Source organism: Diceros bicornis, chromosome 11 (assembly GCF_020826845.1).
Source record: "Diceros bicornis minor isolate mBicDic1 chromosome 11, mDicBic1.mat.cur, whole genome shotgun sequence".
Taxonomy (NCBI): domain Eukaryota; kingdom Metazoa; phylum Chordata; class Mammalia; order Perissodactyla; family Rhinocerotidae; genus Diceros; species Diceros bicornis.
The window spans coordinates 34,321,827-34,336,354 of NC_080750.1; the positions used below are offsets into that span (position 1 = coordinate 34,321,827).

Sequence of the window (14,528 nt, forward strand, 5' to 3'; positions counted from 1 at the left end):
AGGTGGGCACAGTCGGAGTTCAAAGGTGTGTTTGTCTGCTTCACCTGATCTTAACCACTATCGCGTTCCTATTAATTAACTGTACTTAGCTTATTCAACAGTCATTGATACGAGGTTACAGTAATATGCAGGTGTTTATAGTTCTTTAAATTTTATCTACACCATGGGTTCTTATTCTAAGGTCCATGTATGCCCAGAAATCATATATATAATTTATGCCACATACATAATTGCATTACATTTGCAAAAGAAACTGTGACCAAACCAAAAGTTTAAAATTATTACTCTAAAAGGTACCTGTAAAGCCTTTTAAAATTATTTATCCATTTTATCTCGTGGTGAATTTAAAAAAGAATATTGAATAGAAAATCATGCTGTTTGTTAAACAGCAATGCATGTGGGAAGATTAAATGCCTAGATTACGACACAGTAGAAGCTACTCAAATTATCATTATAATAATAATCACCACATACTAAATGCTTATTATATGCCAGGCATCATGCTAAACTCTTAGGATAAGGAATAGCATAGGATGGGAGAAGGAAGAGGATAATACTTCTGCATGTATGATGACATAAGTAACACTCCTAGCCTCTCTCTCTCTATCCCCTCACCCACTACTCCCTTTCTGCTGAGAAAGAGATGTTGGCAGGAAGCAAACATCTGCTTTGATCCTTCATGTCACAAATTTAATAGGGGCAGGCTCTACATGGTCCAGCACTTTCATAACTGGATGGGTAAGTCTGTTTAATTCTAGAGTTCAGTATTAGGAAATACACTTGACTGCAGAAATAAACCCCTTTCTCAAACATCATCTTTGTCAGTTTTATAGGGGGTTATTTTGTTCTCCATCTGCTAACTCTTGAATAATTTCTCAACTGATTTGGAACCCATGAAATTGCAACAGAAGACACTAGTGGCAGATACTCCTAGATGCCAACCTACCTGCCTTTTTTCCCTTCTTTCTTCATAACATTCAGCTAAAACACTATATTCCCCAGCTTTCCTTAAAACTAGGTATGACCATGTGACTAATTTATGGCTGGTAAGATTTAAACTGAATGATTGTGTGTTATAAAAAAAGTTTCTTTAAAAGGAAGACATGCCCCTTTTACCTTTCCCACCTACTCCTTCCTACTCCTTGAGATATGGACATGATGGGTGGAATTCCGTTAGGCATCTTGGATCATGAAGTGACCTTGAGTATAGAAGCCATGAGCTAAGAGTGGTAGAATGGAAAGAGAAGAAATCTGGGTCCACAATACACTATGGGGCTACCATACCACTCCTGGACTGCCAGGCTCCTCTTACATGAAGAGATAGAAGAAATAAATTTCCACTTTGTTTAAAACACTATTATTAGAAGCTCTGTTACTAGAAGTTCTCATTCCCATTTAATATAGCATTATTATGTCCACATTACAGATGAGGAAATTGAGGCTCAGATCAGGTTGAGCAAGTAGTCCTCATTTACACATCTGGTAGAGCACAGAGCCAGAATTTGAATCTAGGTCTGTATGACTACACCATATAAAAGTAACTACTAACTCCTGAGGTACAAGACTTAAAACTAAAAATAAATAGTCATAAAATTCTGTTTATCGTTTCCTGTTAACATGCCAGATACACTATTACCAAAAAACTGAGACATAAAAGAAACATAAAGAGTCCACATATTTGCCTAAAACAAAAAGCAAACAAATGATTTAATATATAAATGACTATATTCTTCTTTGTCCCTGGTACATTGATAGAAAATGCCCTCTTTGTATAAAAGTATGTTTCTAATCCATGTTAACAGGATGCTAAAATGAAAGTTTTCACTGAAGACTAACATGACAAAGACCATGTTTTAATAGGACATGTAAGACCTTAATGTAAAATTTTCAGCAGATATGGGTAAAAACCAAATTAAACCAAACAAATAGACAAAAAAATCAGGGATGTCTGCCCATGAAGGAATAACTGCTACAGGACATGCCCTCCCACCATAACCAACTAGAATATCAGACAACAGATAGGAAATACTGTCAGCAGACACTGAACAACAGGCAGCACAGGACTATGAGTCCCAAGAGAAAGGAAACGAATGAGGTGAACCCTATGAACAACTGGGCTTTCTGACTGCAGGCAATTTCTGGATTGCAATGCAGGGAGGGAAAAGCCTAACAGAACCTTGCAGTCTCACCAAGTTGAGGAAGGAGCTATACTGAGAAACAACTCCAGAAATCTGCATGGAGTCCCCTTGAGTCTTGGACTGAATACCAATCTGCACATGCATGAGGTGAAACTCCACAAACACACGCAAAGAAAGAGCAGCAGCTGCTGGGGAAAGAACAATTACAGGGAAGCAGTGAGCCAAACAATTTCCAGAGGTCACATAGGGTACAAATCATTCGAGTTCCCAACAACCAAAATGGAGAGTCCAAATATCTCTCCAAATATCTAGGACATTCATTTGAGATCCCAGAAGGGTCAAGCCATAGTATACCATGAGGCTCATCTTGCCCAAGAGAAGTGATCTTAAAGAATGGTCTGGGGGACCTTAAGACCCTTTCAGGAGATCAACAAAGTCACAACTATTTTCCTAATAATACTAAGATGTTGTTTGCCTCTTTCAGAATCATTCTCTTATGAGTATACAGTGAAGTTTTCCAGATGCAATTTGACATGAGATGTTGTAAAAGATGTAATAAAGAAGGATATGAAACTCTAGCTGTCTTCTCTTAAGCCAGACACTAAAAAGATTCACAAAGAAAGTAAAACAATAATACTCTTCTCACTATTTTTTGTTTGCTTTGGAAGAGACAGTTATTTTTTCATAAAAAAAGAGTTATTTATGTTAACATATAATAGGTTAATTATTTAATTTTAGATGACTAAATAAATACTTTAAAGTTCCTCAGCTACAATTTCTAATATGGTAAATACTGTAAGATATAAAAAATAAAAGATCTTCGGAGAACTCGATAACAGTTGAAAGTGGTACTGAAACTAAAAACTTGCAGAACTGTTGCCCTAGACTAGGGATCAGAAACCACAGCTCACAGGCCAAATGTGGCCTGCCACTTATTTTTGTAAATAAAGTTTTATTAAAACAAAGCAACAACGATTCACTTTCATACTGTCCACAGCTGCTTTTGCACTACAGTGACAACGTTGAGCAGTTGTAACAGCCTAAAATATGGTTTGCAAGGCCTAGAATATTTACGTTCTATCCTATTATGAAAAGTTTGCTGACCCCTGCCCTGGAGTAAAGGGTATTCCAGATCCACCATAAAGAGGCTTAAAATCAAGCCTCAAAAAGATCAAGTTGATTCTTAAGTAACTTAACTACCTGCCAGAACAAAGTCTAATCCTCTTTCAAGAAAAAAAACCCAGCACTCAACAAGGTAAAATTTACTATATCCAGCATCCAATCAAAAATTACTACAAAGAATCAGAAAAATGTGACCCATAATGAGGAAAAATCAGGCCATAAAGACAGATATAGAAAAGACAGAGATGGTATTAAAAGAAAAGGACGTAAAAAGAGAAAATACAAATATCTACCTATAATAAGTGTAGATAACAAACCACCTTAAAACTTAGAGGCTTAAAAAAATAATCATTATTTTGTTTATGAATCTGGAATTTGGGCAGGCCTCAGAAGGGAAGGTTCCACACAGCATCAGGTGTGAAGGATCTGCTTCCAAGATGGTTCACTAATACAGCTGGCAATCTGGTGCTGGTTGTCAGCTAGGAGCTTAGCTGAGGCCTTGGGCTTTGGTTCATTTCTTTATGGTATTCTTCATTAGATGTAGGTTTTCTCACAGCATGGCAGATGTAGGTTTTCTCACAGCACGGCAGGAGAGAATCACATAAAAGAAAGCAAACAAGGCAGAAGTTGTATTGCCTTTTATGACCCAGCCTTAGAAATAAGTGTTAGAACACCAATACTCTATTAGGCAAGAAATTCACAAAGACCTGACAGTTTCAAGGGGGGAGACACGCACGTCATCTCTTGATAAGGTTGTAGAAGAGCATGTGCAATTGGAAATAATGTTGTGAACGTACTGGAAAATATGTCATAAATATGCTCAAAGAATTAAAAGAAAACACAAACACAATGTGAGATGAAAGACAGAAAAAAACAAATGGGATTTCTAGGCATGAAAAAGAAATCTGAAATAAGAAATTCACTGGATGAGATTAACAGTAGTTTAAACACTGCGAAAGACAGTGAACATAATGATATAGCTATAGAAACTCTCCAAAATGAAGCACAGAAAACAAAAAACTCTCATTTCTCAATAAAATGAATAGAATATCAGTGATCTGTGAGACAGTATAAAACAGAATAACAGGTAATTGGAGCCCCAGGGAAAAAATGGAGGTGAATAGAAAGTATTCGAAAGAATTACAGCCAAACTTTATCCAAATTTGATGAAAACTATATACCCACAGATTCAAGATCAATGAACTACAAGAAGGATAAACACAAAGAAATCCACACCAAGATAAGTCATAATTAAATTTCTTAAAAAAAATAGTGATAAAAAAAAATCTTAAAAGCAGTGGTGGGGGTTGAGGGGAACACATTATATACCAAGGAACAAAATAAGAATGACAACAGACTTCACATCAGAAACTATGATGGAACAATATCTTTAAAGTGTTAAAACAAAAAAACAAACAACCTAGAATTCTGTTCCCAGTGAAATATATTTCAAAAATGAAGGCAAAATAAAAACATTTTCAAACAAACAAAAGCTGTGAGAACGTATCACTAGCAAACCTGCACTGTGAGTAATGTTAAAGGAAGTTCTTCAGGAGGAAAGAAAATACCAGATAGAAATGTGAATCTATGAAAAGAAATAAAGAGCACTGGAAATGATAAATATGTGAGTAAATATAAAACATTTTTCACATTTTAAAATTTTTCTAAAAGATAACTATTTAAATTAAAAATAATTACAATATACTGTGGGCTTTATAACAAATGTAGAAATAAAATACATGACAACAGTAGCATAAAGGAAAATGGGGAAATGGTAGTAAATAGTTCTAAGATTCTTGTAGTATATGTGGAATGCTATAATATTATTTGAAGGCAAAGTGTGATAAGTTAAAGACGCATACTGTATATCTTAGAACAACCACTAACATTTTTTAAATTTAACATTAAATAAATAAAAAAAGAAGTATACTTAATAAGCTAATAGTAAAGATCAACAAAATTGATAAATCTCCAGCTAGTCTGACCAGGGAAACAAACAAAAAAAAGAGATGACACAAATTACCAATACCAGGTATAAAAGAGAAGATATTACTGCAGTTCCAACAGAAATTAAAAGTTAATAACTGAATATCAGAAATACATTTGGGCCAATAAATTAGATAATTTAGATAAAATGGACAAATTCTTTGAAAAACACAAATTATCAAAACTGATTCAAGAAGAAATAAAAATCAATTAAAGAAATAAGACTTTGTATGTAAAAAACACTTCACACAAGAAAACTCTGGGAACAGATGGTTTCAATGGTGAATTCTGTCAAACATCTAAGGAAGAAATAATAGCGATTCTAAATGAACTCTTTTAGAAAATAGAGGAAGAAACACTTCCAAACTCATTTTATGGGGACAGTATTACCCTAAAATAAAATTGCACTAGGATATTACAACAAATGGAAACGATAAACCAATATCCCTCATGAATATAAACATAAAATTCTTCAACAAAATATTAGTAACTCAAAACCAGTAACAAATAAAAAGGATTTAAAAACCAATCAATGAATATGTCACCAAAGGTACAAAGCAACATAAAAAATAGACAAATTGGACTTCATCAAAATTAAAAACTTTAAAAAAAAGGCAACCATGGGAAAAAATATTTGGAAATCATATATCTGATAAGGGATTCATACCCAGGATACATAAAGAACTCCTAAAACTCAACAACGAGAAAATAAAACAAACAAAAACAATTCAAAAATGGGCAGAAATGGGAGAAAATATTTGGAAATCATATATCTGATAAGGGATTCATATCCAGGATATATAAAGAACTCCTAAAACTCAACAAGAAGAAAACAAAACAAACAAACAAAAAACAAGTCAAAAATGGGCAAAGGACTTTAATAGCCATTTCTCCAAAGAACATATCAAATGGTCAATAAGCACATGAAAAAAGGCTCACCATCACTCACTAATCATTAGAGAAATGCAAATCAAAACCATAATGAGATACTACTTCACACTCATTAGGATGGCTATTATCAAAAAAACAGAAAACAGGGGCCAGCCTGGTGGCGCAAGCAGTTAAGTGCGCACACTCTGCTGCGGTGGCCAGGGGTCCGCCGGTTCGGATCCCAGGCGCGCACCGACGCACCGCTTGACAAGCCATGTTGTGGCGGTGTCCCATATAAAGTGGAGGAAGATGGGCACAAATGTTAGCCCAGGGCCAGTCTTCCTCAGCAAAAAAAGGAGGCTTGGCAGATGTTAGCTCAGGGCCGATCTTCCTCACGAAAAAAAAAAAACAGAAAACAAATGTTGGCATGGATGTGGAGAAATTGGAACTCTTGTATATTGTTGGTGGGGATGTAAAATGGTGCAGCTGCTGTGGAAAACAGTATAACAATACTTCAAAAAATTAAACATAGAATTACCACTTGATCCAGCATTCTATTTCTGGGTATACATACAAAAGAATTGAAAGCCAGGACTCTAATAGATATTTGTACATTCATGTACATAGCAGCATTACTCACAACAGCCATAAGGTGGGAACAACCCAAATGTCTATCAAAAGATGAATGGATAAACAAAATGTGGTATATACATACAACAGAATGATATTCAGATTTAAAAATGCATGAAATTCTGATACATGCTACAACATGAATGGACTTTGAAAACATTATGCTAAGTTAAGCTAGACACAAAAGGACAAATATTGCATGATACCACTTATATGAGATACCCAGAACAGGTCAATACATGGAAACAGAAAAGTAGAACAGTGGTGACCAGGGGCTGGGGAAAGGAGGGAGTGGGGAGTTATTTTATAATGGGTACAGAGTTTCAGTTTGGTATGATAAAAAGTTCTGGAGATGGATAGTGGTGATGGTTGTAGAAAAATGTGAATGTACTTAATGCCACTGAACTGAACATTTAAAAACAGTAGATGTTATGTATATTTTACAATAAAAAAAATCAATGAAATTCACCATCTCAACAGACTAAAGAAGAAAAACCATATGATCATAAAAATAGATGCAGAAACAGCATTTGAGAAAATCCAACACCTACTCATAAACAAAACAGTCTCCACACACTCATAGAAGGGAACTTCATCAACCTGACAACCTGAAAGCTTATATTAGTTTCTGTCTAGTAAGGAAGAACAATCCTCAGCAAGAAGCTGGAGGTATCACCAGAGGCCTAGGATTTGAGGAAGGAGTAAAGGACAAGAATTCTCTCCTCAAGAGAGAACTGCAGGTGAATCATCCATAGCATTAAATGTTTCTGGAAGTAGATTCTCTCAGCCCACAAAAGCATCCATAAAATAGAGTCATCTTTAAACACAGAGCCACGTACAGAGAGCACCAATGCTAGATCACCAAGATAGAATTGGCAATTATGAATTTTCCTTCTCCATTCCCACACTAAGCAGGCCTGGAGAGTTCAGAAACTAGTTAAGAAGATGAGAGAAAACAAATAAAAGCTAGATAGGGAAAGAGAAGCAAACCACACCTTTCTTCTTCCATATGCAAGAGACTCAAACTTAAGGAGAGGAAGAAACCTTAAAAGAAACTTTAAAACAAGTCTGAGGCTTTCACTATTAGCTAGGACTACTAGTTAATTTCATATTAGCTAAGACTGAATGTTTTCATTTCTAATCAATGTTTTGCTATTTGAAATGAACAGAGAGAAAACTGTATACACTACCCAAAAATGTAATACCTGTCCCCACGAAGTTCTCATCCAGGGCAAGGAAAGAACTTGCCCCTGATTCAAAAGAACAATGAGGTATAAAAGTTAGTGCTACTTTGTAATTGTGCACTACAAGTCCACCTTGACACATCAATAATATACACCAATTATTTCTAAAATCTATGTGCTCAACTAGCTGAGAAATTGCAACAAGAATTAAGAGTTGCTTATTTTCTCTGTGAAAAAGAATATCTAAGTCAAATATTTTGTTTCATCTTAACAAAATAAAGTCCAAATTGAACCTTTTCCTAGCTTGTAATATAATTTTTTTCAATACAGAAAGTTCTTTCTTTAATACATAATGTATTCATGAAAACACATAAAAATCAAATGGAAGTTGAACATGGGGCTTACGTAATGGAGGTATGAAAGTTCGTTCCTAAGACCTAAAAAGTTTACCCAATCCTAAATTACACCATATGTTTCAGTCATAATCTTCGACAATAAGTTTCTAACATTTCCTTTAATTTTGTTTCTTTTTCATTCATAATTGAATGTGTAGTTGACTGGTAAAGTCCAATGAATATCTGGTTGAGGTTAACAATTTCTAATGTGGACACAATTGTCTTAAGTCATTAAGCTTAGTACCTATTATTTTTAAAATGGCATCAGCACTTTGATGTTTCCATTTTTGCTCTTTTTAAAAATAAGGAAGAAATGCAATAAACTATTCAATAACTGCATGAATGCTCTTTTACAAAGATATCTAAGTGCTGAAACTACAGTGCTACCATGCAATAGATCCTAGTGTTCATCTGTTAACTGATATTTTTTAAAAACCTATAACTAATCAAGAGATGCCTAAGTAAAAAGTATAGACTTTACAAAATTATGAAGTTAAAAGTATAGGCAGTCCACAATCTGGGGAGGAGAGCAAATTAATTTGTATGATTTTGCTTAAGCAATTTACAGCCACACATGTGTTAGTATTCATGTGTGCATATGATATTACTAAATATATAAAGCACTTTTTGTTCAAAGAGTTTTAAATGATAATCGAATTTATGGCTATCAATGTTCTCATTCAACTAGATTCTAGGAAATACTGATTTTTTTTTGAAATTTATATTTTATCTCCACTGTTAAACTGTCAACCTTTCTCTTCAAAACAAAGCAACCTAGTAGAACTTTTAAGTATTTTTCTTAACATTCTTCTGTTCTTCACTATTTTAATAAATTTCCTCATGACATAAAAATCACTATGAATGGTATATATTTCTTATTACTATGATAAAGATGACAATCAAGATCACACTTAATAAAATTTGCAGAAAGGCAGACCAAACACAAGCAGAAATTTTATTCTGTTCCTGCTCAGCTTAATATTTCAGTATTTACCCTTTTAAACTGGCAAGTAAGTACTTAAACGTTCCATATTAAACTAAATCATACTCCAGTTTTTCTTCGGCAATTATTAACAAATTTCAAAGCTCTTCCCAAGAGTAATAGTCCTTTACAAATAGAAAATAATTCACTACATCTTTCATAAAGGCAAAAACCTTCCCTATTTTCCATGTAATTACAGTATTATTCACTCAAAGAATATTTCATTTTCTTTCTTTTTTTTTTTTTGAGGAAGATCAGCCCTGATTGGCAACACTTGTTGCCAATCCTCCTCTTTTTGTTGAGGACTGGTGTTCAATGCATGAGCCCTACATGATACTTCAGTTGCTAGTGTGTCTATTCATGAATTTAGAGATATTTAAATTACGTTGATATTCTAACACTTAAAGCTATTTCACAAAGAAGAACAGTAAACATACGGCAAGTGAAAAATAATGTATTTTCATTAGAAATAATAAGAATTATAAGCCCATAGGGCTAAAAACGAGCTTAGAGGGTTATATGATCTAACCACCATCTGTACCAGGTAGATACCCAGCTTCAAAATTTTCCTGACAGGTAACTCACTACATTATCTTTGATCAGTTCTAACTTTTAAAAGATTTCCTAATACTTAGCCATAACTGGTCTCTGTGTAACTCTCATCTTTTGGACAAAGTTTTTTCTTATGAGGTCAGACAAAAGAAATCTAATCCTCCACAAAGTATAAATCCTCCAAAAAGTAGAAATCTTTCAAATCCAATTTTTTTATTACATGGTTTAGTTTCAATTCCCTAATCATGCTACCCACTTTCTTCTGAGCACACTCTAGCTTTCTTTATCAGTGTTAGAGGGGGAGGCCAAAATGGAACATAACACACCAGGAAGTCTTCCTAGGCACTATGCTTCCATTACTGCATCCTAAGATCATATTAGCTCTTGTGGCAGCCACATCACACTGTTAACTGAGGTTAAACTTACCGTCAACTAAAACTACTAAGCATTGTTCACACTTCTCGCTTTGTCCTCCTTTCTCATCTTGAGCTTATGCTTCTTTTGGGGGGGGGCAAGGAGATGCAAATTAAATGTAGAATTATAGCTTAATATTATATTTCACCTATTTGAAATATAACAGTTTATTACCCACTAATACAAGAACTAGTATCTAACGTTGTTTTTATTTTAGAAACCATTTTAAGAAATACAATAGGGGCCGGTCTGGTGGTGTAGCAGTTAAGTTCGGGCATTCTGCTTTGGCAGCCCGGGGTTCGACAGCTGGGATCCTGGGCGTGGACCTACTCACCGCTCATCAAGCCATGCTGAGGCAGCGTCCCACATAGAAGAACTAGAAGGACCTACAACTAGGATATACAACTATGTACTGGAGCTTTGGGGAGAAAAAAGAAAAAGAGGAAGATTGGCAACAGATGTTAGCGCAGGGCCAATCTTCCTCAAAAAAAAAAAAAGAAAAAAAAGAAATACAATAAAACTTTTATTTAAAAAAAACTTTAGGGGCCGGCCGGGTGGCGCAAGTGGTTAAGTGCACGCGCTCCGCTGCAGCAGCCCGGGGTTCACCGGTTTGGATCCTGGGCGTGCACCAACGCACTGCTTGGCAAGCCATGCTGTGGTGGTGTCCCATATAAAGTGGAGGAAGATGGGCACGGATGTTAGCCCAGGGCCAGTTTCCCTTAGCAACAAAAGAGGAGGATTGGCAGATGTTAGCACAGGGCTGATCTCCTCACAAATAAATAAATAAAAGAGAAAAAAAATAAAAAGAAAAAGAACCTCCGTGCTTCCCCTTTCTGAATAATTTAGTCCTAAACCTATTAGAAAAGACCAAGCAAGATGGGCACCTGCACAAAAATGAGATATTGGAGCCTGTTCAGAGTGAGGTGTGTGTTCACATGAGGGAGAGAGAGCAGCAGAGTGCAAAGTGTCCGAGTCCATGTGAAGTGAGCAGAGCTTCTGAAGAAGAGAGCAGTCAAGTGTGAGTGTTAGAGCCTGAGTGGGCTGATGAAGGCATCCACACCATGAAGTGGCCCAATGCAGCATGTAAGAGCCTGTGGGAGATCAGAAGTCATTCATGTTGTGGGGTAGCCTATCATGGAGCATCAGAGCCCAAAGCAGGAAAGAGTATCCACATCATGCAGTGAGCTTCTGGAGCCAAGAGAGTGAGGAAGGTGGGCTGGCATGCAGCATCGGAGCCCAAGTGGGCTGAGAAGAACGTCCACAAGAGGGAATAAGTGATGTGAGGTGTCATAGCCTGGGCCAGGTGAAGACGGTATCTACAAGTGGGGAGGAGCAGAGAGAGCAAAATGACAACAGCACAGGGCAGGATGAGAGCCGACACAGGGTGAAAGGGTATCTGCGTGTGGGAGAGAAGACAACGAGAAAAATGGAAGACTGGTTACATACAGGGGATTAATGAAATAACATATTAAGGAAGGATAGGAGAACCAGGTTCTCATTATTGAAGAAGGAATTTAGAGGAATAGAAAGAGAGAAAACTAAAATAAACCTTGTTTATTCTCGACTGGAATTGGAATTGGATGTGTTAGTGTGAATTTATGGTGTTCTCTGTGCGTGCGTGTGTGTGTGTGTGCGTGTGTGTGTAAGTAGATAGAGAAATAAACACAGATGTAAATATGTTTATGCATGTATATATGTTACATATATATATATTCCCTTACTCTGTCCACTGAGAAGGCTCAGGAACAGCAACCCCAATAGCAATGAGCACATCCAATATCAAATCTGGTTTCTAAGTACTATTCGCCACTAAAATATACCAGATCTCCTTGAAGAAATGGCTGATTCCAGAACTGGGGCAGGGAATCTTGTGCCAGAATGTAAGAAAGTGCTCAAGTAATCATGAGGACATGTCAAAAAGTAGTAGTCAACTTGAGGGGACTCCCACTGGCCAAATCTGGAACAATTAGAGCATTGACACAAATAATAATAATAATAGATTTTAAGCCACTGAGTAAAACAGGAAACTCCAAGTCCATACTGATATTAGTAATTTTGAACAAAATGAAAGTAACATTCCAGCAGAGAAGCTTGGCAGACACTACCTTAATCATGTGATAGAAGTAAACATCATCGCTAATGGGACAAAATTAAAATCATGTACCACTCTTGACAGGATTCAATGAAAAAAGGATACAGCGTTACTTCTGTGCTATTTTTCCCAAAGATGTATAACCTGAAGAAAGATTGCAGAAACTCAAATTGAAGGACATTCTTTAAAACAATTGGCCTATAATCTTCAAAAGTGCTAAGATCATTAAAGTCAAGGAAAGAATGAAGAAATGCTCCAGACTAAAGGAAAGTAAGGAGAAGTGACAACCAAATTCAACCTGTGATTCAGCTTTATTTGAACAATTGGTAGAACTGAATGAGGTTGTAGAAGTAAATAGTAATAATGTACCAATGTTAATTTCCTAAGGCTGTACTATGGTTATGTGGGAGAATGTCCTTGTTTATAAGAAGGACATACAAAAGTATTCTGGAGAGATGAGACATCATATTGGCAACTTATTCAGAAATGATTCAGAAAAAAACTGTACTGTACTTGAAACATTTCTGTAAGTATGAGATTGTTTTAAAATTCTTACTGAATTTCCCTTTTCTTAAAACACTTGTTTAAAAATGTGTTCCTCAAAGCCCTGGGCTTCCCTAGTGAGGGCAAGGGCTGAGTTAAGTGGGGAGGGCCTTGAGCTCCTGTTTTAATAAGAACAGCTACATCTTTGTTGAGAAGCAGCTGAGCACTGATTAGAAACCATCTTTGAAGTTCAGCCTTCTAGATCAAATGCAGGCTTTATAACTGCACAGTGCATGACCTGAGTAAGTTACTTAATCTTTCTAAGTTTTAGTTTCTTCATCTGTAACATGAGAACGATAGTACCTACATCTTACAAAGTTGTTGTGAGGATTCTTGAAAAATGATATATATTGATAACTATTAAATTTAAACTCTTAATGAGATAATATAGTACCTGACACTTAATAAATGCTCAAGGGGCCGGCCTGGTGGCATAGGGGTTAAGTTCTCGAGCTCCGCTTTGTTGGCCCAGGCTTTGCAGGTTTGGATCCCGGGTGTGGATCTATGCAGTGCTCATCAAACCATGCCATGGTGGCATCCCATATACAAAATAGAGGAAGACTGGCATGGATGTTAGCTCAGGGACAATCTTCCTCAAGCCAAAAAAATATATATATCCAAAAAAAGAAATGTGACCTATTTTTACTATTATTTGTTCAATACATTGGCCTTCTGTATAAAATTGTACTTTCTAAAAAAAAACCCTGCTAAAACCCTGCTATTCTAATATTATACAACTTTTAAGTGATAGCCTTTGTTGTCATGGGGAAGCAATTTATCCTAGGCTACACAGTATAAGGGTTAAAAGCACAGGCTCTCAGGTCAGAGTACTTATGTTCAAATTGCAATTCTGCCACTCACTTGCTGTGTGACCTTGGGCAAGTTACTTAATTTATCTAAGCCTCTACTTCTGAGACTACAAAATAAGGATAAAAATAGCTATAAAGGTTAAATGAGGGCCGGACCCGTGGCTTAGCGGTTAAGTGTGCGCGCTCCGCTGCTGGCGGCCCGGGTTCGGATCCCAGGCTCGCACCGATGCACCACTTATCCGGCCATGCTGAGGCCGCGTCCCACATACAGCGACTAGAAGGATGTGCAGCTATGACATACAACTATCTACTGGGGCTTTGGGGGAAAAAAATAAAATTAAAAAAAAAAAGGTTAAATGAAATAAATGGGTAAGGCATTTAGCAAAGTATCTGGTATTTTAAGTCTTTAACAAAAATCAGCTGCTGTTTTTATTTCTGGCGGCTACATATTTAAGACTCTTAAGAGTTGGCATACTACAACCCACTGGCTGAACCCTGCCCACCACCTATTTTCGTAAGATAAAGTGTAATTACAACAGCTAAATTCAGTTACTATGCATTGCCTACAGCTGCTTTCATGCTATAATGGCATAATTGAGTAGTTGCAACAGAGACCAGACAGCCCATAAGACCTAAAATATTTACTATCTGGCTTTTTCATAAGAAATTTGTTGATCTGTACTCTAGGACAATAAAAACAAACGAAAAATACAATGCTATAGAATGTTAAAATAGATGATACAAATGGAGCAAAATAACCAAGTTGACTGGTTTCCATCTATGTCAATAAAGTTAAAGCAATTGACAAACA

At 36.1% G+C, this 14,528-nt stretch overlaps 1 protein-coding gene across 1 annotated transcript in view; it reads right to left on the reverse strand.

The window, feature by feature from the left end:
* ANAPC10 (anaphase promoting complex subunit 10) overlaps nt 1-14,528 on the reverse strand; it is a 78,768-nt gene that overhangs the window by 49,144 nt on the left and 15,096 nt on the right. The gene's annotated exons all lie outside the window — the stretch shown is intronic.